Genomic DNA, 26,411 nt, shown 5'->3' with positions numbered 1-26,411 from the left:
TATGGAAGGAACACGAAGTGGTCGGGGGCGTGGGCGCGGTATTAGACAACCCACACCGGTTAGAGAAACTGGGGAAGCTTCTACTGGCCCAATTCCTGAACCCCAAATAAACCCCAATGCTCAAATAGCTGCCGCTATGCAGCAAATGACAAACCTACTTGCACAAGTAGTGCAACAACAGGGCCAGAACCCAAACCCTAACCCTGGAAACCCCGGAAACCCTGGCCATCATAATGAGAGCGAAGATAGAGCTCTAGAACGTTTTCAAAAGTTTTCCCCGCCGAAGTTTGTTGGGGGACCCGACCCTGACGTGGCCGAGAAATGGCTGGAGAAGATGGTAGACATATTCGCGGCCTTACACTATCCGGATGAACGGCAGGTGACTTTTGCCGTGTTCCAACTCGAGGGGGCTGCCCGTTCCTGGTGGAACGTAATTAGGCAGAAATGGGAGCGGGAGCAGACACAGAGGACTTGGGTGAACTTCATCCGAGAATTTAATGCTAAGTTTTTCCCTCCTCTAGTCCAGGAAAGGAAGGAGGACGAGTTTATCCGGCTCCGGCAAGGGGCTCAGACTGTGGCGGAATACGAGAGCCAGTTTACCCGCCTGTCCAAATTCGCGCCTGAACTAATTATGACCGAACAACGACGCGTGAGGCGCTTTATTCAGGGCTTGAACGTGGAGATCCAGAAAGATCTCGCAGCGGCTCAAATCACTACTTTTAGCGAGGCAATGGAAAAAGCCCAACGGGTCGAGAGTGCACGGCTTCAGGTCCGAAACTTCCAGGCCAAGAAGCGTGGTTTTCCTGGGAGTACATCTGGACAAAGTGAGAAGAGTACTCCCTCGAAGTTTGGACGAGGATCAGGAGGTGGTCGACAATCGGGATCAGGCAGAGGGACTCCGTTCAGGGGCGGCCAAGCTGGACGAGGACAAAGGGGGAACACCCAGAGTGGCTCGGCTTCGGCACCTCGTGGTCCCTGTGGGCACTGTGGAAAGACAAACCACACCGAGGACAATTGCTGGAGGAAACTGGGGAAATGTCTGCGGTGTGGAAGTGCGGACCATCAGCTGGCTACATGCCCGGTCCTGAAACAAGATGGAAAGGGGAGTCAGCTACCGCCGAGGACTAACACTGGACCAGCCAAGGGAGACGGGTCCAAACCTAAGGTGCCAGCTAGGGTTTATTCCTTAGAGCCCCATCATGTCCCAGATTCTTCCGAGGTGGTGGAAGGTACGATCCCTATTTTCCACCGCTTTGCCAAAGTTTTAATTGATCCCGGTGCCACTCATTCGTTTGTTAACCCTGATTTCATGTGTGGCATCGATATAAAACCTGCTAGCTTACCATATGCCTTAGAGGTTAGTACACCTACGGGGAATCAACGGTTGGTGACTAGTATGGTTTATAAGGATTGCGATGTATGGGTAGGAGAGAGGAGATTTTTAGGAGACCTGATTAGCTTGTCCATTAAGGGGTACGATGTGATTCTAGGTATGGACTGGTTAGCCAAATATAACGCCCAACTGGATTGTAAAACGAAAATAGTTGAATTTCGCATTCCTGGCGAGGCAACCTTAAGGTTAGATATAAGGGGTAGGTTAGCCTCATCTGCTCTCATTTCGGGCATTCGAGCTAGGAAACTGATAAGTAGAGGGGCGCAAGGATATTTGGCCTTTCTAATTAATACCCCTACGGATAAGTTAAAGGTAGAAGATGTAGCCATAGTGAGGGACTTTCCGGATGTTTTCCCTGATGAGTTAGTGGCTTTACCTCCGGAAAGAGAGATAGAATTCCGAATAGATCTTTTACCTGGAACTGCACCTATCTCAAAAACCCCTTACCGAATGGCGCCTGCAGAACTTAAGGAGCTTAAGTTGCAACTGCAAGACCTTTTGGAGCGGGGATTCATTCACGAGAGTGAGTCTCCTTGGGGAGCTCCGGTTTTATTTGTGAAGAAGAAGGACGGTACGTTGAGGATGTGTATTGACTATAGGGGGCTGAACAACGTTACGATCAAGAATAAGTATCCACTGCCCCACATCGACGAGTTGTTTGACCAGCTGCAAGGAGCAGTGGTCTTCTCGAAGTTGGACCTCCGACAGGGATACTACCAGTTGTTGATTAGGAAGGAGGACATTCCGAAGACTGCTTTCAACTCGAGATACGGGCATTACGAGTTCGCCGTTATGCCCTTTGGATTGACTAATGCTCCCGCCGCCTTCATGGACTTAATGCATAGGGTTTTTAAACCCTACCTGGACCGATTTGTCGTGGTGTTTATTGACGACATTTTGGTCTACTCCAAGTCACGCGAGGAGCATGAGAAGCATTTGAGAATGGTGTTGCAGACATTGAGGGAACATCAGCTGTATGCCAAGTTTAGTAAATGCGAGTTCTGGTTGGAGAGAGTAGCGTTTCTAGGGCACGTGATCTCCCACGAAGGTATTTCGGTGGATCCGGCGAAGGTTGAGGCCGTGACAAATTGGAAAAGGCCAGAAACTCCCACGGAGATTCGCAGCTTTCTAGGGCTAGCTGGGTACTACCGACGGTTTATTAAAGATTTTTCCAAACTGGCAGGACCTTTAACTGACTTGACAAAGAAGCATGGCCAGTTTATCTGGAACGGCCGATGCGAAACAAGTTTTCAAGAATTAAAGAAAAGATTGACCATGGCTCCAGTACTGGTCTTGCCCAATGGAGTGGACGGGTTTGTAGTATATGCGGATGCGTCGCGAGAAGGACTGGGATGCGTTTTGATGCAGAACCGGAATGTGATTGCTTTCGCCTCTAGAAAAATTGAAGCTTCACGAGCAGAACTACCCGACTCATGATCTAGAATTAGCCGCAGTGGTGTTTGCTCTGAAAAAGTGGAGGCATTACCTATACGGGGTGACCTTCGAAGTGTTTTCGGATCACAAAAGTCTTAGATACCTTTTCTCCCAGAAGGAATTAAACATGAGGCAACGAAGGTGGATGGAGTTCCTGGAAGATTACGACTGTACGATCAATTACCATCCGGGAAAGGCAAATGTGGTAGCAGATGCCTTGAGTCGTAAGGTGCAAGTAGCAGGGCTAATGATTAAGGAGTGGGGTTTGCTAGAATCCGTGTGCGAGTGGAAACCCTGTCTAGGGAGCCATAAGGTGATATTTGGCAATGTTAGGGTTACCTCCACTCTACTGGAACGTATTAAAGAGGCACAAAAAGAAGATTTGATGGTACAGAAATGGAAAGAGAAAGTGGATAAGGGAGAAACTACGGACTTCAATTTGAGTCCTGAGGGTATTTTAAAGTACCGAAACCGAGTGGTGGTACCAAAGGATGAGGCATTGAAAGCAGAAATTTTGGAGGAAGCTCATAGATCTAAGTACACAATCCATCCGGGTAGCAGCAAGATGTATCAAGACCTGAAAGGAACCTATTGGTGGGACAATATGAAGAAGGAAATCGCGCAATATGTACAAAGATGTCTCATTTGCCAGCAAGTGAAGGCAGAGCATCAAAAACCATCGGGTCTGTTACAACCCTTGGAGATACCCGAGTGGAAGTGGGAAAACATTACCATGGACTTCGTTTCCGGTTTACCGAGGACGCAAAGAGGACACGATGCTGTTTGGGTGATCGTTGATCGATTAACCAAGTCGGCCCATTTCTTGCCGGTGAACATGAAGTATTCAATGGACAAGTTGACTCGACTGTACATGGATGAAGTAGTAAGATTACACGGTGTTCCTGTGAGCATCGTTTCCGATCGGGATCCACGGTTTGTGTCTCGGTTTTGGCAGAAGTTTCAAGAAACCCTGGGGACTAAACTTAATTTGAGCACGACCTACCACCCTCAGACGGATGGCCAGTCGGAACGGACAATTCAGACGCTCGAGGACATGCTACGAACGTGCATTCTGGACTTTGGAGGCAATTGGGGTCAGCACATGACCTTAGTCGAATTTGCATATAACAATAGCTTCCATTCGTCAATTCAAATGGCTCCGTATGAAGCTCTCTACGGACGCAAATGCCGCTCACCGATTTACTTGGATGAAGTTGGTGAAAAGAAAGCACTAGATCCGGCAACCATTCCATGGATGGAAGAGGCTCAAGAGAAGGTCAAGTTGATAAGGCAACGGATCCAAACCGCTCAAAGTCGCCAAAAGAGCTACGCGGATAATCGAAGAAAAGATTTGGAATTTGAAGTTGGAGACCATGTGTTTCTAAAAATCACACCTTTATGAAGTCTTACAACGGGCAAAGGAAAGAAACTTCAACCGCGGTACGTCGGACCTTACAAGATCCTGCAGAGGGTTGGAGCGGTCGCGTATCGATTGGAACTACCGTCTAGTCTTTCTCGAATCCACGACGTATTTCACGTCTCGATGCTAAAGAAGTACCATCCTGACCCATCTCATGTTTTACAACCGGAGGATATCGAAGTAGATGAATCACTGGCCTATGAAGAGAAACCGGTCCAAGTGCTCGATCAAAAAGTCAAAGAGCTCAGAAACAAGCGGATTTCATTAGTGAAGGTGTTATGGAGAAACCACGGAGTTGAGGAAGCCACCTGGGAGATGGAAGAGGAAATGCGAAAGAAATACCCAAACCTTTTCGGGAAGTAAGGTGAGAAATTTCGAGGACGAAATTCTTTTAAGGGAGGGAGAGTGTGAGAACCCGTAAAACCTTAATATTTTCCTAGGGTTTATTTCCCTTTAATTGCATGTTTTCTGCATTTTCTGGCTTAGAAATATTTTCTTAGAGGATTTTATGAGCGATTCTAGTTTTAAGATGACTTTTCTAGCATTGGTGAATTTTTAGAAAATTAAGAGTGAATAGTGGACGTGGGACCCACTAGTGCGAAAAGTTCGGAAAAATTCGGCCATTAAGTGTAAGTTTCGGATACTGTGAAAGATTTATCGGGTGTTAAGTGATAAGTAGAGTGGGTGAAGTGATTGATGTGAGAGAGAAAAGAAAGATAGGAAGGCATTTAATGAGGTGCCACATGTCACTTTCTCGTTGGTTATGACTTAAGAAACACTATTCACCATTTGACAAATTTTTGACTTTCTTGACCCAAGGTTTAAATATCTCAAAATTCATAAAATTTCCTCATTTTTCTTTCTCTTTGGCCGGCCCTCTCTCTCTCAAAGAAGAAGAAAATTCCTCAACTCTCAAGCTTCCAATTGATCCAAAATCCTCCAAATCAAGTGCTTAAGTTAGTTCTACTCCATAAAAACTTTCCTTCTAGTGCTAGTTAGTTGTTTGGTGAACTTTGTTTGAAGAGCAAAGTGTTCAACATCTCTCTCTCTCTTGATTTCTTGGTAAGTGTTGCTTGAACCCCTTACTACCTCTAATAATGCTTATTTTGTGCTTAATGGGGGCATGAGTGAAGGAATATGTGATTTACCCCTTGATTTGGCTTGTTTTGGTGAAGTTTTTCATTTATTGGGAATTTTTCTGGTTTAATTGGATTATGATGGTGTGGTTGTTTGTGATGATTGGCAATGGACTATTATGGCTCTAGTGGATGTGACATGTGGTTAAATGCAACTAATTTTGGATTTGGATGGAAAATTGGCAAGTTAGGGTTTGAAAATCCCCAATTCTGTCCGGTTTTAGATCACTAGGTTAGAGGCCTAATTAGACTTTGCTCAAAACATGAAAGTTGTAGGTATTGATGTGATGGAGATGCCTGTAAAATTTCAGGTCATTTGGATTAATGTAGAATGAGTTATGACGAAATTACTGTAGCTGTTCTGCTTTGGACAGAATGCGGAAACTGCGATAGTGATTGGCCATTTTGACTGGTTTTGGTTTGGATTTTGAAGTTGATGTCTTCTGATGAACTGTAGCTGAAAGTCTTAGCTAACGTATGCCTTTGGAATTTCGGTATTTGGACTTGTATGGACTGAGATATACCGATTACAGTTTTCTGTGTTTTGTAAACCTGTTTTGGTAATTCTGGTTTAGTATTTTGCAATTTTGACCTAGTTAAGCTAGGAACTAGATTGAGTGCCCTTCTACATTGTTGTAGTCCTGTTTCATAGCTTCGAAATGGTGGGTCTTACACCCCCAACCGATAACCGTAGTGAAATTGACGCCATTACCGCAGTCTAAGCTCAAACACGGTTTTTCTATCGAGGCTTAAGTTAAGGCCATATATTAATTTCTGGTTTGCTATCATGCCTACTTATGCATGTGAAACCCTATTGGGGTTGTGTTTAGCATTGTTTGATGACTCGTTCTCGAGTCTCATTGAATTTGTTGTGTGATTCTAGGGCGTGACGGTAGCTCACGGCGTCTTGGTGATCACGGTGTATGAAACACCATTTTCTCACTTGGTGAGTAGACCACTCACTTGATGGATTACTGTGTGGCTTTGTTAAATGTTATGTGATGCCTTAATGGCCTACTTGGATATTGAAATTGATCAAGGTGAGGGTGTACTTGACCGCCCTCACCTCTTTTGTTATTGTCACTGATTGGTTACCGTTTTATTTCATTACTGGACTTGATATATTGGTTGGTAAATTCCATTTCACGGAAACCGAATTGATGTCGTTTGGACGATGTCCAACGGCCATACTGCATTACTGAGCTCAACTCCGTTTGGTAGTCAATTGGATCGAGCCGGCGAGAGCTTGGTCGTGAAGATTGAATTGCCACGGGGACTGTACTGGGGAACCTTGTGGTATGAGACCCTTGGTTCCGGTAAACTCGAGTATTACCAAAAGCTACTGAAATGGAGTGCGGGCCCGGTTGGGGTATGTTGGGTGGAAGGAATGGAAGTAAAGAGTTGTCTACGGTTTGGTATTTTAACATTGACGGAGAGTCAATGAGATTGGTTCAAGATTGCAAGCGTGGAAATGGGCTCTTGAGAGCCGACCGTATCCTTTTACCATTTTGCTTCATTGCTTATTTGTGCACTTTAAATGAAGGTTCATTCTTATATGACTTTGATTGCTTATTGGGTGGTATACCACTGGGCCTTGGCTCATTCCGTGTTATTTGTTTTCCTTACAGGAATATAAATGCTTTTTGAAAATGGACTGGATAGTCAATTGCCATACTGAGCTTGTACATGTCTTTTGTATCGCTCTCGAAGTGAAACCCTAATGTAACGGGTTCATTTCCTTTTGATAGGCAAATCGAATGTGTACTCCTTAATGAATGGTTGGCATGCCATTATGGATGTAAATGATGATTTCCATTGTATATATATGTTTATATGTTGAATTGATGTTTGGATGAACTTCGGAGCGAATCGGCATTCAAACGGCAAAAGAAAAAAAATTTGGCAAAAGCTCACTGGCCTGAATCCGGCCAGGAATCCGGCCAGAAACTGGCCGGATTGAAGGCCGGATTGCCTGAGAAAAATTGGAAACCCGGCCAGTTGCTCACTGGCCGGTATCCGGCCAGACAATCCGGCCGGAATCTTGGCCGGATTGCCGGCCGGATTGGGTGGAACTTTTGAAAAAAAATCGAGTTGCTCACTGGACAGTATCCGGCCAAGAATCCGGCCGCTAATCCGGCCAGATTCCGGCCGGATTCTGGCGTGTCCAGCACTATTCATTTCGGTTTTCAATTTTCGTTTTTTTTATTTTGTGTTTTCTGACTTGTTTGCGCGTAATGGTATGTTCCGGAACGTTATAGAACGACGTTAACTGTACCGTAGTCCTGGCGAGAGCTGGGCAGGCAGTCCGCTAACCCCTTTGGTTCGCCTTAGGGGAAGGTGGGGCTGTCACAGTTACAATGCCCTTCAATCAAAGCCAAATCAAGGGTTCCACAACAACCCTAGAAAAGCCCCAAATTGAAACCCTAAATCTGAAATTTCCACACAAAGCTGAAATTTTTTGCAAATAACTACAATTAACACACCAAAGCTCCACTTTAGACCATATCAAGCCATCATCCATGGCCCACCATCAATTATCATATAAAATCAGAAAAATCATGAATAAAATCAGAAATTCATCAATCTCTACTAAAAGTCATGAAATCTTCCACAAAACCACTTCTTTTACTATCACAAGTTACTAATTTAACATTATCAAGATCAAAGGAAGAATTTCTTAGCAACTCACCTTGTAAACTCAAGAAAAGAAGCAACTTAGCACCTATTCTTTCCAAACCACTCCACTACCTACCTTAATCCTATCTTACAAATGATTTTTATGGAGAAATTTGGAGTTTTAACAGTTGGATCATAAGATTGGAGCAAGAAATGAAAACACAAGTTGAAGGCTTTCTTTCTTTTCCTCTCTCAAGAAGCTCGGCCAAATGGTTTAAGATGAAGAGGATTTTTGGTCAATTTTGGGGTTTTAGTAAAGTTGGTGAATAGTGGTCAAAGTGTGACCTTGAGTAAGAAGGTAACGCATGTCAGCTTTTGGGTTCAAAGCTATCCTTTTGTCTCTCCAACACTAATCCATCTAGGTAACCTCTAATTACCTCTTAACACCTAGTAAATTAATCCCTGTGTACAAAACTTGACCTAATTGGCCGAATTTATCACACTTATCGCACTAGTGGGTCCCGCGCCCGGTATACACTCCTAATTTCTCATGAACTAACTTATACTAGAAAAATGATTTAAAAACTATATTTACTCTTAAAAATTATTTAAAAATTTTCCTAATAAGGAAAATAGAGAAAATACATGCAAATAAATAAAATAAAGTCTAGAAAATAAGAAAATTTTCGGGTTCTCACAGAAAAGGTACCAATCTTTGATTAAAGTTCATTACTATTATATTTTGATCTTTTTCAATTAAGATCGCTTAGAAATTTTAATTGTGATTTCTCTTAATTAAGGTTTTTACATTGAATCATCTAGATTACTTTAGGTATCATTTTGATCTTTAGATTCACTTTTTGGTAGTTTTTCTCAACTACAAACATTTCTTCTAGCATCTCGTGGAGGCCTCTAGCATTAATTATTGAGTGTTATCTACCTAATCTTATGTCAGTTTAATTTCCTTCCAATACCAAATAGCACAATAAATGCACAAGAGATCTTCAACTGTTGTTGCATGCTTCAAGTGCTATAGCAGCTATTCTAGCCCGAGGAATTTTGATGCAAATAGGTAAGACTTTTTTCACGTCAATGTTTTTCTTTTTCCTTATTTATAATGGATTAATGTCATAATTGTTGGAGTTGGATAGGATGCTATTAAGATCAAACTGGAAATAAAGGTCTATTTCATGGATTGCTTTCCTAGGACATGATATGTACTTCCAAGATTTTCTTGAGAAGTTGGACAAGTCCTTGCTGTTTTTAGTTTCTAAACAGTTCTAGAGTCCCTTCATACGTAAGCCAATGGAGGATCACCTAATAGATTATGATTTTCTGATGGTTGGGATAAGTAGATGACAAACATTAGAGGGCTGCATCTTCTTTTTATAACGACCTCACCGTACCCCAGGATTTAGCGGACCGCCTGCCCAACTCTCGCCAGGACTCGCTCACTCACGTCAAGAAAATAGGTTGCAACTTCAAAAGAAAAGAAAACTACAATTCCTAAGCTTTGAAAGTACATTTACATTCATTGCTATCTCAATCATTCATACATATCCGAATATAACAAGAGATTCAAGTTCTAGTTGTACTTCTAACTTTAATCGAGCACTAGCGCTTATAAAATTACAAAAGTTAAAAGTCTAGACAAAACTAGTCTTTCCAGCTTCACGCCTATGCTCGTACCCCCTGTAAGGAAAACAAAAGCTAATAGAGTGAGTCAAAACTGAGTTAGGTTCCAAAACTTCGGGCAGACCCAAGTAGCAAGTTGGCCATATGTAAAACTTGAAATCTCAAAATGAGCGAGTGTAAAGTTCATAAAAGAAACAATAACACTACAAGTAACAATCATTTCAAAGTATAAAGATACAGATGGCTCTCAAGAGCCAAATTCCCGTTGCATTACTTGATCTGAACCCGTTGACACTCCGTCAACGTTTAAAGAAGCAAAACCATGACCGTAGATCTCCACTTTATACCAATTTTTATCCACCAATCAACCCCCTTACCGGGCCCAAACTTCAAAGTAAGAGTGATAGTAATACTCGAGTATACCGAATCTAGTGGACCATCCAAAGGATTATACAATAAACAATAAACAGTATCTATGGTTTGCCAGTCTCCTTGACCAAGCCTTTACTGGCTCGATTCGACTAACCAATAGGGTGAGAATAAAAGTAGTGGGACGGGATGAGAGGCGCCTCCCACTTGGATTGAGTGTGGTACATACTACCGTTCAACACTTACAAGTCAAGTACAAGCACCAATACAAATACAGGTCAATCAAGCTCAAGCAAGTATGAGATCATTCAAGAAAGGGAGGACGAGTGCGATAAAGTACACCCTCACCTCATCCAAACAAGTCAAGTATTACTCAATCGCATTAGCAAATCATTTCATTCAAAGATCAAGTTCAATCATGCATTGGAAAATACTCACCAAATGAGTTATTACTTTTCAAAACCACGCTCTAGTTCAACTTCTTGGCTGGACTCCAAATCTGCCATAAAATATCGTTTAATAGTTTGCAATCAATTAGGGTTCAAAATATAGGGTTTCACTTAAAGAAAATATTTTTTATGCGAACCCAATTCTCCAAGGACCGCTCGAAAAGAAATCAAATCAATCAGACAGTGGAAGAATCTATCTTGATCAGGTGATGGAACAATAACTACTTTGCTATACCTAAAGAGAACCCATCTTTAGAAATCTAGTGAATTGTGTGACAGCCCCACCTCCCCCTAAGGCGAACCAGAGGGTTCGGCGGGCCGCCTGCCCAGCTCTCGCCGGGACTCAGTCGTTCACTACAGTCCTCAAACAGATTACAAGATAAAACTCAAATATTACATCAAATTCTCCAATAATTACATGTCAAAAGCGAAGCGGAAATAATTCTCAACTATACATAAAATGATTTCCAAATCCAAATTGTACAAAACATAGGCCATCCAGACACATGAATAAGCACAACAAGTCCTTCCTTCGCTACGAGCCCTGTGGAGGGGAATAAAATATTTTTGGGGTGAGCTAGAAGCTCAGCGAGTAACCAGTAAAATCATTAAACATATATATTTCACAATGTTGCATTTCGATCATTTCGATGATGTCATGATTCAGAGATCAAATGTTCGTTTAGTGCTCTCGTGAGCCAGGGAAATCATAGCACTTGAACACCCAACGCTCAAATAGATCATTTAACATTAACATTAACATTAAGAGGGAGCCCCTTCTTGAGCTCCAGATAAACATGAACATGAACCATAAACAGAGTGGAGACGTTGGTGTCCAGCACAAGACTTTCCCAGAACTCATTGAAGCCAAATCATGTCATGAACTCACATGCAAGCACGCATGATATGCAATCGAGTACATAATGCAAGAAACATTTCACAAGTACTTTGGAAATAGTTTAGGGTCACTCACTTCCATGGCTCAGAAACCATCCATCATATATCATTGCCTTGCTCAAATCCAAGTCTTAGATCACAAACTCAATGCAAACAAGTCCCTTCAAAGTTCGGACAGCACTTCCCCTGAATTTGCTAACTTTTCCAGCCATCATGGTTTCATTATTTTTCTCATTCAAACCAAAAGGTACACACACAACAAAAAGTTCATCCAATAGCCATTCAGCAAGCTCCAAGTAGTACTAGTACAAGTCAAGCTAGGGAAAAGTCCGGAAATGAAAGTTAAGCTCAAAACCAGAAAAACAGTTTTGGACGTCATTTTACGGTAATGGTACCAAAGGCGCTATGATTGTCGGATGAAGGTGAAAGACCCACCCTTTCGAAGCTAAAAGATAGGGCTACAACATTACACAAGGTCACTCAACCCAGTTTCGAGTGTAACCAGGTCAAAAATGCAAGATACCATACCAGAATCACAAAAACAGATTCACAGAACGCATTCTAGCGGAAACATCATAAAGCAGGCTATCCAAGTCCAAATCCAGAAATTCCAAAACCAGCTGAAAGCTAAGAAACAGGGTTACATTTAATCAGAAGACCTCAACAACCAATTCGGAAGAAATTCCAGCCAAAACAGCCAATTACAGGCGCAATTCTTACATTCGGGTAAAACCAGAACAGCAATAGTAATTTCGATTTTTCTCATTCTACACTACTCCGATTAACTTGAAATTTTGTGGACACCTCTAAAATGTCATTCCCTACAATTCGGCCTCTAACTAGGAGCTAAAATTCGGGCAGAATGTTCCTTCACAAAACCTAATTTTCTGAAATTTCTTCCAAAACAGAAATTGATTGCAATTGTCCACTTTTTCCACATTCTAGAATCATTATATACCATTTCCAATCATCATATATAACCACACAACCATGTTCATATTAAAATAGAAAAATCCCCAAAAATTATAAAACTTCATCAAGCCAACCACAACTCAAGATATAACCCATCAAACCATCTCTTTAGCCATCACAAGTCACTAATTTAGCATAATCAAGAACAAAGAAAGGATTGCTAGACATGAACCTTGAAATATCAAGAAAGTTGATGGCTTAGTCCTTTGCCTTCTCTAATCACTCCACCACTACCTTCAATCTTCCTAAACAAGTGACTTTTGTGGAGGAATTTGAAAGTTTAATGGTTGATTCACAAGATTGAGCAAGAAATGGAGTTGGAGTTGAAGGCTTTCTTCTTGTATTTTTGCTCCAAGAGGTTCGGCCAAGACAAGCTTAAAATGGAGAGAAATTGGTCAATTTTTGAGGTTTAGTAAAGGTGATGCAAATTAGTCAAAGTCCAACTTTGAATAAGAAGGTGACACATGTCACCTTTTGGTTTAAAACTTATCTTTTTGTCTCTCCAATACAAATATCTTAACACTTTGTAAAATAATATCACTTAATACAAAAATTCCAACAAGTTGTCAAAAATATAATGCATTTACCGCACTTGCGGGTCCCACGTTCAAAATACGCTTTTAATTTCTCAAAAACTAACCGATACTAGAAAAATCATTTTCAAACTATCTTTGCTCATAAACTTTATCTGGGGAATTTTTCTAATAAAGAAAATGTAGAAAAGGCGGGCAATTAAATAAAATAAACACTAGAAAATTAGAAAATTTCGGGTTCTCACACTCATTCTTTTCGGGGCGTCACAATCTCCCCTCCTTAAAAGAATGTCGTCCTCGACATTCCATCTTGTACCAATCAAGTCGAGACATCCCGCAAGAATCACTAATATTGCAAACCAAACCCACAGTCCGGCATCTTAAACTTCAAGCCTAGGATACACTACAGAGATCTGAAGCCTAAGCTCTGATACCAACTGTGAAAGCCCCACCTTCCCCTAAGGCGAACCAAAGGGTTAGCGGACTGCCTGCCCAGCTCTCGCCAGGACTAACGGCGCAGTTTAGAGCGGTCTATCGCGTTCCGAAACTTATAACGTACGTAAACAAGTCACAATGGCAAACTAACCCAAAATAAAAAAAATGAAATTCGGAGTCGGCCATGAATAGTAACCGACCCGTAAGAACCCAACCATACATCAAAGATACATATACAACATCAAATTCAGCGTTTACAAGCCAAAATGGAATATGAAAGGTACTCAAAAATTAATACATGTACGGTTGCCATAATAAAAGTGAAAACGGCCCCAAAGGCACATGTAGGGTTTCAACTCATAAACTATACAAAAGGGATATTCATTTAGTTCATTCGGCAACCAATTATCAAAAGTCATTCCATAAGCAGTCAGATTCCTGTAAGGAAAACAAAAGGAACGGGGTGAGCTAATTGCCCAGTGAGATAGTACCACTCAAGCAACCGAGTTCATAGATGCATCAAGCTTTTCAGTCCAATTCATCAAAAGTAAATACAGACACACATCAATAATGACGATAAAAGGATACGGGCGGCTCTCAAGAGCCCTTTTCCTCGTTTGCATTCTTGATCGGATCTCATTGACTCTCCGTCAATGTTTAAAAGTAACCAACCGTAGACTTCACTTCACTCCCATTCCTTCCACCTAACATCCCCCTACTGGGCCCGAACTCCAAACACTTGCACTGTGGTATTACTCGAGTATACCGGAATCGAGAGTCTCTCATACTACAAGATTCCTTATAACTTTACCCAAGGCTCATTAATTGTCACGACCAAGCCCTTGCCGGCTCGATTCAATCAATTACCAATGGGGTTGAGCTCAATGGTAACAAGCATGGTCGTTGGATACTCGTCCAAACGCCACCAAGTCAAGTACTTTTCATTTCATGTAACATTTCTTGTAACATTCCAATAACATGAGAAATTGGTGAGAGTGATAAAGTACACCCTCACTTCAATCAATATCAATGGTACAATAAACATTTAACTCATCAAGTTCAAGTATCAAAGCCATATAGTAACACTCATCAAGTGAGTATATATGGCTTTGATACTTGAACTTGATGAGTTAAATGTTTATTGTACCATTGATATTGATTGAAGTGAGGGTGTACTTTATCACTCTCACCAATTTCTCATGTTATTGGAATGTTACAAGAAATGTTACATGAAATGAAAAGTACTTGACTTGGTGGCGTTTGGACGAGTATCCAACGACCATGCTTGTTACCATTGAGCTCAACCCCATTGGTAATTGATTGAATCGAGCCGGCAAGGGCTTGGTCATGACAATTAATGAGCCTTGGGTAAAGTTATAAGGAATCTTGTAGTATGAGAGACTCTCGATTCCGGTATACTCAAGTAATACCACAGTGCAAGTGTTTGGAGTTCGGGCCCGGTAGGGGGATGTTAGGTGGAAGGAATGGGAGTGAAGTGAAGTCTACGGTTGGTTACTTTTAAACATTGATGGAGAGTCAATGAGATCCGATCAAGAATGCAAACGAGGAAAAGGGCTCTTGAGAGCCGCCCGTATCCTTTAATCGCCATTATTGATGTGTGTCTGTATTTACTTTTGATGAATTGGACTGAAAAGCTTGATGCATCTATGAACTCGGTTGCTTGAGTGGTACTATCTCACTGGGAAATTAGCTCACCCCGTTCCTTTTGTTTTCCTTACAGGAATCTGACTGCTTATGGAATGACTTTTGATAATTGGTTGCCGAATGAACTAAATGAATATCCCTTTTGTATAGTTTATGAGTTGAAACCCTACATGTGCCTTTGGGGCCGTTTTCACTTTTATTATGGTAACCGTACATGTATTAATTTTTGAGTACCTTTCATATTCCATTTTGGCTTGTAAACGCTGAATTTGATATTGTATATGTATCTTTGATGTATGGTTGGGTTCTGACGGGTCGGTTACTATTCATGGCCGACTCCGGATTTCATTTTTTTATTTTGGGTTAGTTTGCCATTGTGACTTTTTTACGCGCGTTATAAGTTCCGGAACGTGATAGACCGCTCTAAACTGCACTGTTAGTCCTGGCGAGAGCTGGGCAGGCAGTCCGCTAACCCTTTGGTTCGCCTTAAGGGAAGGTGGGGCTGTCACAAATTGGTTATTGGCTTGAAAGAACAAGATGAAGTGATCATCTTGCCTCGAATACCACAAGTATCCAAGCTAAATACTTGATATAGTTCAAGAAGAAACACACGTTCCATTAAGAAACTCCATAAAAGGAGAACAACTCACTCAAAATTTTATTACTTGATCCTAAAAAATGTTGCAAGGGGCTATATTTGTAGCCTTACAAAACATAAAATCTAAAACAACTAACTCATGGCCCAATTAAGAAGCTTATTGCTGGCCAATTATTACACAAGGAAAAAACAAACAAAATGACCCAATTAGCTAATGGACTTGACAACTAATTCGGGTCCAACTCAACATGAGATCTTGGACCAAGTTTATTCCTACCAAATTAATAAGAAATATTGAAAATAAACTACTAAACTACTAATAAAAACTCGAACTATTTGAAGATTGAAACATGGCCCATAAGCAACCCATATGCAGCCCATATCTTGCATCATTCCCCTCATCTTGAAAAATATTTGTCCTCAAATCTTGGGAAAAAATTGGTCAAAGAACTAATGAGCAGCATATATACTCCACTTTCATCTTTTTGTGCAATTGATTTGTCATGGCCTCCATAAGAAGTGTAGGATCAAAAGTAGGAGTTTCACTTTCTATTGACATGTTGATGTAACCTGCAAAAGAGTTAGTAGAGAAAATTTTTCCTCACTCTCTCCCACGTGTATGCACTCAACACTCGTGTTTTCACTCAATTAATTCTCTAATAATCTCACCAAATCAATTCTCAAGACTCCTCGATCAACTCCTTCAAGAATTAGAATTTCTTCTAGTGTCGACCAACTAAACAATTTTGAATCGGTAAGCTTGTAGCAATTTATGGGAGCACATAACTCAACTAACTGGATGCATTTTTCAATAAAAAACTGACCTCTAAGGCTCTAAAAATTAATGGAAATATTCTAGAATTGAAATAAAAACAACAACATAAGGAAACATCAACAAACGACTCAAGAAAGAACAAGATCCCTCTACCCGACAGTTTGGATTTGCGGCTATAAGATTAGAAAACAAGCTGGATCAATGACCAGAATTTGGAAACTAACCTCTTTTTCTAATGAAAAGATGTTTAAACCCTTTAAATAGCTGTTTCCAATTGGCTTTAGGTCAGTAAAACTGAAAATATTAAGTTGAAACTAGAATCCGAATGGAATTTGAAAAGTAATGTGCTGCTGTTTTATTTCTTTGTTCCCAGCCGACTTGTGGAGTTTCCAAACATAATCAACACTTGTTTTGGAGTATTTTAAAGGTCAAAACTCGTGGCTGCCGCTCTTTTTTTTTAAACCACAACAGCCAAGAACTCGAATTCAAGGAACAAACTAGGGTTTCGCCCTTTGTTGCTTAACCCGATGAAGGTATACTCAAAATTTCCAAGAAGATCCGAATTTTTACAGCTAGATAGTCCAAATTGCTCTGATACCAAATACCAGAGTGAAGTTCTGAATCCCTGAAAGTATTCTCGAACACACATCAGCCTCTCTCTCTTGGGCTTTTCAAAGTTCAAGGGACTGTTATCACAGGATTAGAACATCACGCAGCTATAAGGATCTCGGCTTCCCTTGGGAGAAAACTGTAAACTTTAGCCTGTCATATAGATAAAGCACACTGATATTTTATTGAGTGATTTTAGATACAAAGCTCGATGATCCTTCCAACTGGTAAGGTTCACCTATTTATAGGTTCAAGGTGACTCTAAGATGTCTGAAGGGACAAACAACCTTTCTATGAAAGGTCAACCTGACTCTTGACTCTTTAATCTTACAAAGGACTCTTGACTCTTCAATCTTACAAAGGACGACTTTTTACAGGCCCAAAGGGTGAGTGACTCTTGGGAATTTAAACAAACATTTGACAGTAATTTGGCCTTTCATAAAGAGTAGGGTCTAAAAAGTGGCAAACATGTAGGTCCTGGTGGACCCTTATGTTTTCAGATTGTCCAGTCTTCATCAGGGGTATCAGAAGGAGTAGAATCTGGATCAGTGATATTCATTTGTTCAATCCAATCTTCATGGCTCCTTTTATTTTTCCTTTTGTTCTCAATGCTTTTCCATTCTGGGCGGTATTTGTAGGTTGATTTTTGTGTACTGGAAGATCCTGGGTCCTGAGTGAAATTTTCAGGCATCTGGGAATCTTGAAATTCTGATGAATTCATCCGATCAGTCCACTATTTTTTAGCCTTGCGAATCTGGGTCCAATAGGGATGAGAATTTTGATAATTCCATGATCCGTAAGATCTTGGCCAAATTTCAGGAGGGATGCATCTATTTTCCTGGAATATATATCTCTGAGCTTCTCCATACTCAATTTCTTGATCTAAAATAGTATGAGATAATTCCCTATAAATAACTGCATTAGATAGGGCTTGGATCTGGTCATTTATGAGGTGACAAGGTCGATGAAAATGGAAAAGGATGTGATTTGGATTTGTGGTAAACAGGTCTTTCCAATAAGATAAAGGTTTAAACCATTGAAGAAATTGTTTAAGATTTTGAACCAATGGTCTATTGAAAAATGGACTCTGAAATTCCATTAAAATATGATATTGGTGGCACAAGCACCAAAAATACCATAATAATTCTTTTGGAAATTCAGTAGGGCTGGCAATGAAAATCTGACAGAATGGATATTCAGGATTTGTACCAAAAGGATTGAGTATTGTTCCACCATACGAGCGGAAAAGTTCAAGCTCATAATGGTTTCTGATTCTTTCAATATTTTCTTTTTCCCATGGGTACAGTATCTCATAGATGTCTGGAGGATGATCCTGAACTGGGGTAAACATGAAACAAGTTAAGGCTTTTGGTGGTAAGACTTGTTGAGGCAAAGGTTCTTTTCTTGAAAAGAAATCAGCAACAATATTAGTCTTCCCTTTAATGTGTTTAACATCAAAGGAATATTGGGAAAACCATGCTGCCCATCGAAGAAGTTGTGGGTGTGGGATGGTTTTTTGCTGGAAATGCAGCATTTTAGGAAATGATCCCATATCCATTTCAACCAAGAAGTGTTGAGAAAAAAGGAAGAAAGAGAATTTCTTTATTCCATTTCTTACTGCAAGTATCTCCTTGAAAGTGGAGTGATAATGTTGTTCAGATGCTTTGAATTTTCCACTAGCAAAATCACAACAATGCCTTTTTCCAGTGAGATCTTCTTCAAGTAGAATAGCTCCCCAGTATCTGTCACTGGCATCTGTCTGTAAGATCTTTTTCCCTGTGGATGGAATGAACAAAGTAGGAAGACTCAAAAGAGTTTCCTTTAACTTCTGGATTGCCTGTGTTTGGGAGAATCCCCAAGAAGGAGGATCTTTCTTGAGCATTTTAGTCAGAGGACTAATATGCTTTGAGGCTTTGGGAATAAATTCCCTCACATAGTTGACAACACCAAGGAATTGTTGTACCTGTTGTTTTGTCAAATTTTTTTCTGGAAAATCTTTGACAGATTGTCTAACATGTTGTTCAGGTGTACAAGTTCCATTTGAAATTTTCATTCCGAGAAATGAAATTTCTTTTGTTGCCAAAATCATTTTCTTTTCAGAAATCATGATACCATATTGCTTAACAAGATCGTGAAACTGATGAAGCAATCTGATATGTTCATCCAAGGAAGAACTGAAAAGAAGAATGTCATCTATATAGATGAGTGCTGTATGTAAGATAGGCTGAAAAATCTTTATCATGGCTTTTTGAATAAGTGATGGTGCCGTTTTGAGACCAAAAGGCATCACCTTCCATTGATAATGATGATTTGGAATGCAAAATTCAGTTTTATGCCTATCTTCAGGATAAATTCCTAGTTGCCAAAATCCAGATTTCAAATCAAATTTTGAAAACCATTTTGCTTTCGCAATCTGAGAGAAAAGTGTAAACCTGTTTGGAATAGGAAATTTATCATCAAGTAGGAAAATGTTAAGGGGTTGATAATTGATTACCAACCTCATTTTCCCTCTTACCTGTTCTGATCTCTTATTGACATAAAAAGCTTGACATGCCCATTGAGAATCAGAGACTTCAATCAAACCATGTTGCAGGAGTTCTTGGCACTCTTGCTCAGCAAGTTTGGTATCCTTAGGATTCATTCCAGAATGACTTGCTTTTGTGGGATTTATATCCTCATTCTTTTTGAAAGGAAGATGGATATAAAAATCAGAATTTTCCCACAAGGGATGATTACATTTTTGTAAAAACTCCTGATGGTTAGAAGCACATGACTCTTTGATAATTTTCTGTTCAAATTTCTTGAGTCTGTCTTCCAAAGAAATAGAGGTTTCTTCTTCTACCAAATAAAGATTAGGGATCTCTATGAAAGATTTAAAAAACCTTTTTGATCTTAACCCTTTGGTTGTAATAAAAAATTTGTCTTCCCTGTAAACATCAAAGCCAAGTAAAAGATCTTTTCCAGAATCAAGATTAGCTCCTAGAAATTGGGTCGTAATAACACAATCTGAAAGGATTTTAAGAGAAATGGGATTTTTTGTAATAAAATCTGTATAGAAAGATTTCCAATCAGCTCCAGTAAATTCTTTTTCATAGGAGACCCAAAATTGGTCTGGCAAAACATCTTTTTTCATAATAGACAATGAAGCACCATTATCAAAGAATGCAATTAATGGGACAGCCCCACCTCCCCCTAAGGCGAACCAGAGGGTTCGGCGGACCGCCTGCCCAGCTCTCGCCGGGACTCAGTCAGTCACTACAGTCCTCAAATAAATTACAATAAAAATCTCAAATATACATCAAATTCTCCAATAATTACATATCATAAGCGAAGCGGAAACTAATTCCCAACTATACATAAAATGATTCCAAATCCAAACAGTAGAAGATATATGCCATCCAGTCACGTGAATAAGTACTACAAGCCTTCCTTCGCCACGAGCCCTGTGGAGGGGAATAAAATATTTTTGGGGTGAGCTACAAGCTTAGTGAGTAACCAATAAAATCAGTAATCAAATATATTTCACAACAATGCATTTCGATGATGTCATGATTCTAAGATCAAATGTACGTATTTTTGCTCTCGTGAGCCAGTGAAATCATTGCACTTAAACACCCAACGCTCAAATGGATCAGATAATAGATTAACAGGAATGAGGAGCCATCGTGCTCCAAATAACTAGTAAACAGATAGTGGAGACGTTGGATATAAGCCCACGAATTCCCAAGAACTCAGTTAAGCCAAATCATGTTATGGACTCACATGCGCGAACACATGATATGCAATTGAGTAACAATGCAAGAAAACATTCAAAAGTAACTTTGCAATAGTTTTGGAGATCACTCACCAACCACGGCTCATAATCCGCATCCATCGTAGACAGTTTTCTCGATCAAGTCCAAGGCCTTCAACTCAAACTCAAAGCAATCAAATGCTTTCAAAGATCAGACAGCATATCCCCTTAATTTCCTTACTTTTCCATCCTACAAGCAACACTATTTCATCTCAAATCAACCACATACACATCATAGACTATCAAATACACCTTTCGGCACAATATCCATAACTGAAGCTACACTTATCGGATTGAAATGAATCTTATGGCCTTTCGAAGCCAAGACATATACCTACATTTCTTATGAAGACCTCAGAAGACAAATCATGTATTTTCATGGTCAAAAATGGAAATCTCCACAAAAATAGAAATCTGGGCGCGAAACAGGGATTTATGGCAGTCAAGGGTATTTCGGTCATTTCACATTCTACAGTACTCGGATCGAGCTGAAATTTTACAGGAAGCTAACTAATACCATTTTCTATAACTTTCATGTTTTAACCTAAGTTTGATTCTGCCTCTAGCATGCTCAAATAAAACCGGACAGAACAGGGCTGAATCAAAACCCTAACCTGGAATTTCCGCATAAAACCGAAATTTTCTGCAAACAATCGTAACTAACATATACAAGCTTCATTTTACACCATTACCAGCCGTCATACCATGATTAAACCATGATCATCATATAAAATCAGAAAAATCTCCAATAAAATAAAAAATTGAGCTAACTTCACTTTAATCCATAAAATCTCCATAAAATCACATCTTTAACCCAACACAAACCATTAATTTTACATTAGCAAGATCAAAGAAGGAATCCATTAGCTACTCACCTTGGAACCTCAAGAAAAGAGCCAACTAAGCATCTTTGTTTCTCAAACCACTTCACCAACTACCTCAAGACCACTTAGCAAAGGGATTTTATGGAGTGATTTGAAGTTTTATCGGTTTGATTTGCTAGATCCAAGCAAGAAATTGAAGAAACAAGTCGAGAGCTTTCTTTTCTTTTCTTGTAGAGAGAGAGTCGGCCAAGAGGAGCTAAAATGAAGAGATATTTTGATCAAAATTAGCTTTAAGAAGGTATAAATAGCTTGGTCAAAAGTCCAAGGGTGAATTGGATGGTGACACTTGTCACCTTTTGGTTTATAACTTATCTTTTTGCCTCTCCAATACTAATCCATATAGGTAACATCTAATTATCTTTTAGCACCTTGTAAAATAATATCACTTAATACAAAACTCCAACAAGTTATCAAAAATATATTGCATTTACCGCACTAGCGGGTCCCACGTTCATAATACTTTTCAAAATTAACGTTGACTAACTTGTATCAAGGAAATGATTTGAAAACTATATTTACTTAAAAAAAATGTATACGAAATTAATATATTGAAGAAAGATTTAAAATTATAGACAAGGAAACAAAATAATGTTTCGAAAATATATAAAAATCTTCGGGTTCTCACACTCAATCTTTCGGGGCGTCACAAACTCCCCTCCTTAAAAGAATGCCGTCCTCGACATTCCATCTTATACCAATCAAGTCAAGACATCCGCAAGAGTCACTCAAGTATTCCAAGCAAACACTAAGAGTCAAATAACACCTACTTGTCCGCCTTTCAGTCCTACAAGAATCACTGATATTTCAAACCAAACCCACAGTCCTGCATCCTAAACTTCAAGCCTAGGATACACTACAGAGATCTGAAGCCTAAGCTCTGATACCGACTGTGACAGCCCCACCTCCCCCTAAGGCGAACCAGAGGGTTCGGCGGACCGCCTGCCCAGCTCTCGCCGGGACTCAGTCAGTCACTACAGTCCTCAAATAAATTACAATATAAATCTCAAATACACATCAAATTCTCCAATAATTACGTATCATAAGCGAAGCGGAAACTAATTCCCAACTATACATAAAATGATTCCAAATCCAAACTGTACAAGATATATGCCATCCAGTCACGTGAATAAGTACTACAAGCCTTCCTTCGCCACGAGCCCTGTGGAGGGGAATAAAATATTTTTGGGGTGAGCTACAAGCTCAGTGAGTAACCAATAAAATCAGTAATCAAATATATTTCACAATAATGCATTTCGATGATGTCATGATTCTAAGATCAAATGTACGTATTTTTGCTCTCGTGAGCCAGTGAAATCATTGCACTTAAACACCCAACGCTCAAATAGATCAGATAACAGATAAACAGGAATGAGGAGCCATCGTGCTCCAAATAACTAGTAAACAGATAGTGGAGACGTTGGATATAAGCACACGAATTTCCAAGAACTCAGTTAAGCCAAATCATGTTATGGACTCACATGCGCGCACACATGATATGCAATTGAGTAACAATGCAAGAAAACATTCAAAAGTAACTTTGCAATAGTTTTGGAGATCACTCACCAACCACGGCTCATAATCTCATCCATCGTAGACAGTTTTCTCGATCAAGTCCAAGGCCTTCAACTCAAACTCAAAGCAATCAAATGCTTTCAAAGATCGGACAGCATATCCCCTTAATTTCCTTACTTTTCCATCCTACAAGCAACACCATTTCATCTCAAATCAACCACATACACATCATAGACTATCAAATACACCTTTCGGCACAATATCCATAACTGAAGCTACACTTATCGGATTGAAATGAATCTTATGGAGTTTCGAAGCCAAGACATATACCTACATTTCTTATGAAGACCTCAGAAGCCAAATCATGCATTTTCATGGTCAAAAATGGAAATCTCCACGAAAATAGAAATCTGGGCGCGAAACAGGGATTTATGGCAGTCAAGGGTATTTCGGTCATTTCACATGATACAGTACTCAGATCGAGTTGATATTTTACAGGAAGCTAGCTAACACAATTTTCTACAACCTTCATGTTTTAATCTAAGCCTGATTCGGCCTCTACATGCTCAAATAAAACCGGACAGAACAGGGCAGATTCAAAACCCTAACCTGGAATTTCCGCATAAAACCGAAATTTTCCGCAAACAATCGTAACTAACATATACAAGCTTCATTTTACACCATTACCAGCCGTCATACCATGATTAAACCATGATCATCATATAAAATCAGAAAAATCTCCAATAAAATCAAAAATTGAACTAACTTCAGTTTAATCCATAAAATCTCCATAAAATCACATCTTTAACCCAACACAAACCATTAATTTGACATTAGCAAGACCAAAGAAGGAATCCATTAGCTACTCACCTTAGAATCTCAAGAAAAGAGCCAACTAAGCATCTTTGTTTCTCAAACCACTTCACCAACTACCTCAAGACCACTTAGCAAAGGGATTTTATGGAGTGATTTGAAGTTTTATCGATTTGATTTGCTAGATCCAAGCAAGAAATTGAAGAAACAAGTCGAGAGCTTTCTTTTCTTTTCTTGTAGAGAGAGAGTCGGCCAAGAGGAGCTAAAATGAAGAGATATTTTGATCAAAATTAGCTTTAAGAAGGTATAAATAGCTTGGTCAAAAGTCCAAGGGTGAATTGGATGGTGACACTTGTCACCTTTTGGTTTAAAACTTATCTTTTTGTCTCTCCAATACTAATCCATATAGGTAACATCTAATTATCTTTTAGCACCTTGTAAAATAATATCACTTAATACAAAACTCCAACAAGTTATCAAAAATATATTGCATTTACCGCACTAGCAGGTCCCACGTTCATAATACTCTTCAAAATTAACGTTGACTAACTTGTATCTAGGAAATAATTTGAAAACTATATTTACTTAAAAAAATGTATACGAAATTAATATATTGAAGAAAAACATAAAATTATAGACAAGGAAACAAAATAATGTCTCGAAAATATATAAAAATTTTCGAGTTCTCGCACTCAATCTTTCGGGGCGTCACAAACTCCCCTCCTTAAAAGAATGTCGTCCTCGACATTCCATCTTATACCAATCAAGTCAAGACATCCCGCAAGAGTCACTCAAGTATTCCAAGCAAACACTAAGAGTCAAGTAACACCTAATTATCCGCCTTTCAGTCCTACAAGAATCACTGATATTTCAAACCAAACCCACAGTCCGGCATCCTAAACTTCAAGCCTAGGATACACTACAGAGATCTGAAGCCTAAACTCTGATACCAACTGTGACAGCCCCACCTCCCCCTAAGGCGAACCAGAGGGTTCGGCGGACCGCCTGCCCAACTCTCGCCGGGACTTAGTCAGTCACTACAGTCCTCAAATAAATTACAATATAAATCTCAAATATACATCAAATTCTCCAATAATTACATATCATAAGCGAAGCGGAAACTAATTCCCAACTATACATAAAATGATTCCAAATTCAAACTGTACAAGATATATGCCATCCAGTCACATGAATAAGTACTACAAGCCTTCGTTCGCCACGAGCCCTGTGGAGGGGAATAAAATATTTTTGGGGTGAGCTACAAGCTCAATGAGTAACCAATAAAATCAGTAATCAAATATATTTCACAATAATGCATTTCGATGATGTCATGATTCTAAGATCAAATGTACGTATTTTTGCTCTCGTGAGCCAGTGAAATCATTGCACTTAAACACCCAACGCTCAAATAGATCAGATAACAGATAAACAGAAATGAGGAGCCATCGTGCTCCAAATAACTAGTAAACAGATAGTGGAGACGTTGGATATAAGCACACGAATTTCCAGGAACTCAGTTAAGCCAAATCATATTATGGACTCACATGTGGGCACACATGATATGCAATTCAGTAACAATGCAAGAAAACATTCAAAAGTAACTTTGCAATAGTTTTGGAGATCACTCACCAACCACGGCTCATAATCCTCATCCATCGTAGACAGTTTTCTCGATCAAGTCCAAGGCCTTCAACTCAAACTCAAAGCAATCAAATGCTTTCTAAGATCGGACAGAATATCTCCTTAATTTCCTTACTTTTCCATCCTACAAGCAACACCATTTCATCTCAAATCAACAAAATACACATCATAGACTATCAAATACACCTTTCGGCACAATATCCATAACTGAAGCTACACTTATCGGATTGAAATGAATCTTATGGCGTTTCGAAGCCAAGACATATACCTACATTTCTTGTAAAGACCTCATAAACCAAATCATGCATTTGCATGGTCAAAAATGAAAATCTCCATGAAAATAGAAATCTGGGCGCGAAACAGGGATTTATGGCAGTCAAGGGTATTTCGGTCATTTCACAAGATACAGTACTCGGATCGAGTTGATATTTTTCAGGAAGCTAGCTAACACAATTTTCTACAACTTTCATGTTTTAACCTAAGCCTGATTCGGCCTCTAACATGCTCAAATAAAATCGTACAGAACAGGGCAGATTCAAAACCCTAACCTGGAATTTCCGCATAAAACCGAAATTTTTCGCAAACAATCGTAACTAACATGTACAAGCTTCATTTTACACCATTACCAGCCGTCATACCATGATTAAACCATGATCATCATATAAAATCAGAAAAATCTCCAATAAAATCAAAAATTAAGCTAACTTCACTTTAATCCATAAAATCTCCATAAAATCACATCTTTAACCCAACACAAACCATTAATTTGACATTAGCAAGACCAAAGAAGGAATCCATTAGCTACTCACCTTGGAATCTCAAGAAAAGCGCC

The sequence above is a fragment of the Coffea eugenioides genome, chromosome 1 (assembly GCF_003713205.1).
Source record: "Coffea eugenioides isolate CCC68of chromosome 1, Ceug_1.0, whole genome shotgun sequence".
Classification (NCBI taxonomy): Eukaryota; Viridiplantae; Streptophyta; class Magnoliopsida; order Gentianales; family Rubiaceae; genus Coffea; species Coffea eugenioides.
The sequence above is the reverse complement of the archived record's forward strand: the minus strand, read 5'-3'. Positions refer to the sequence as shown.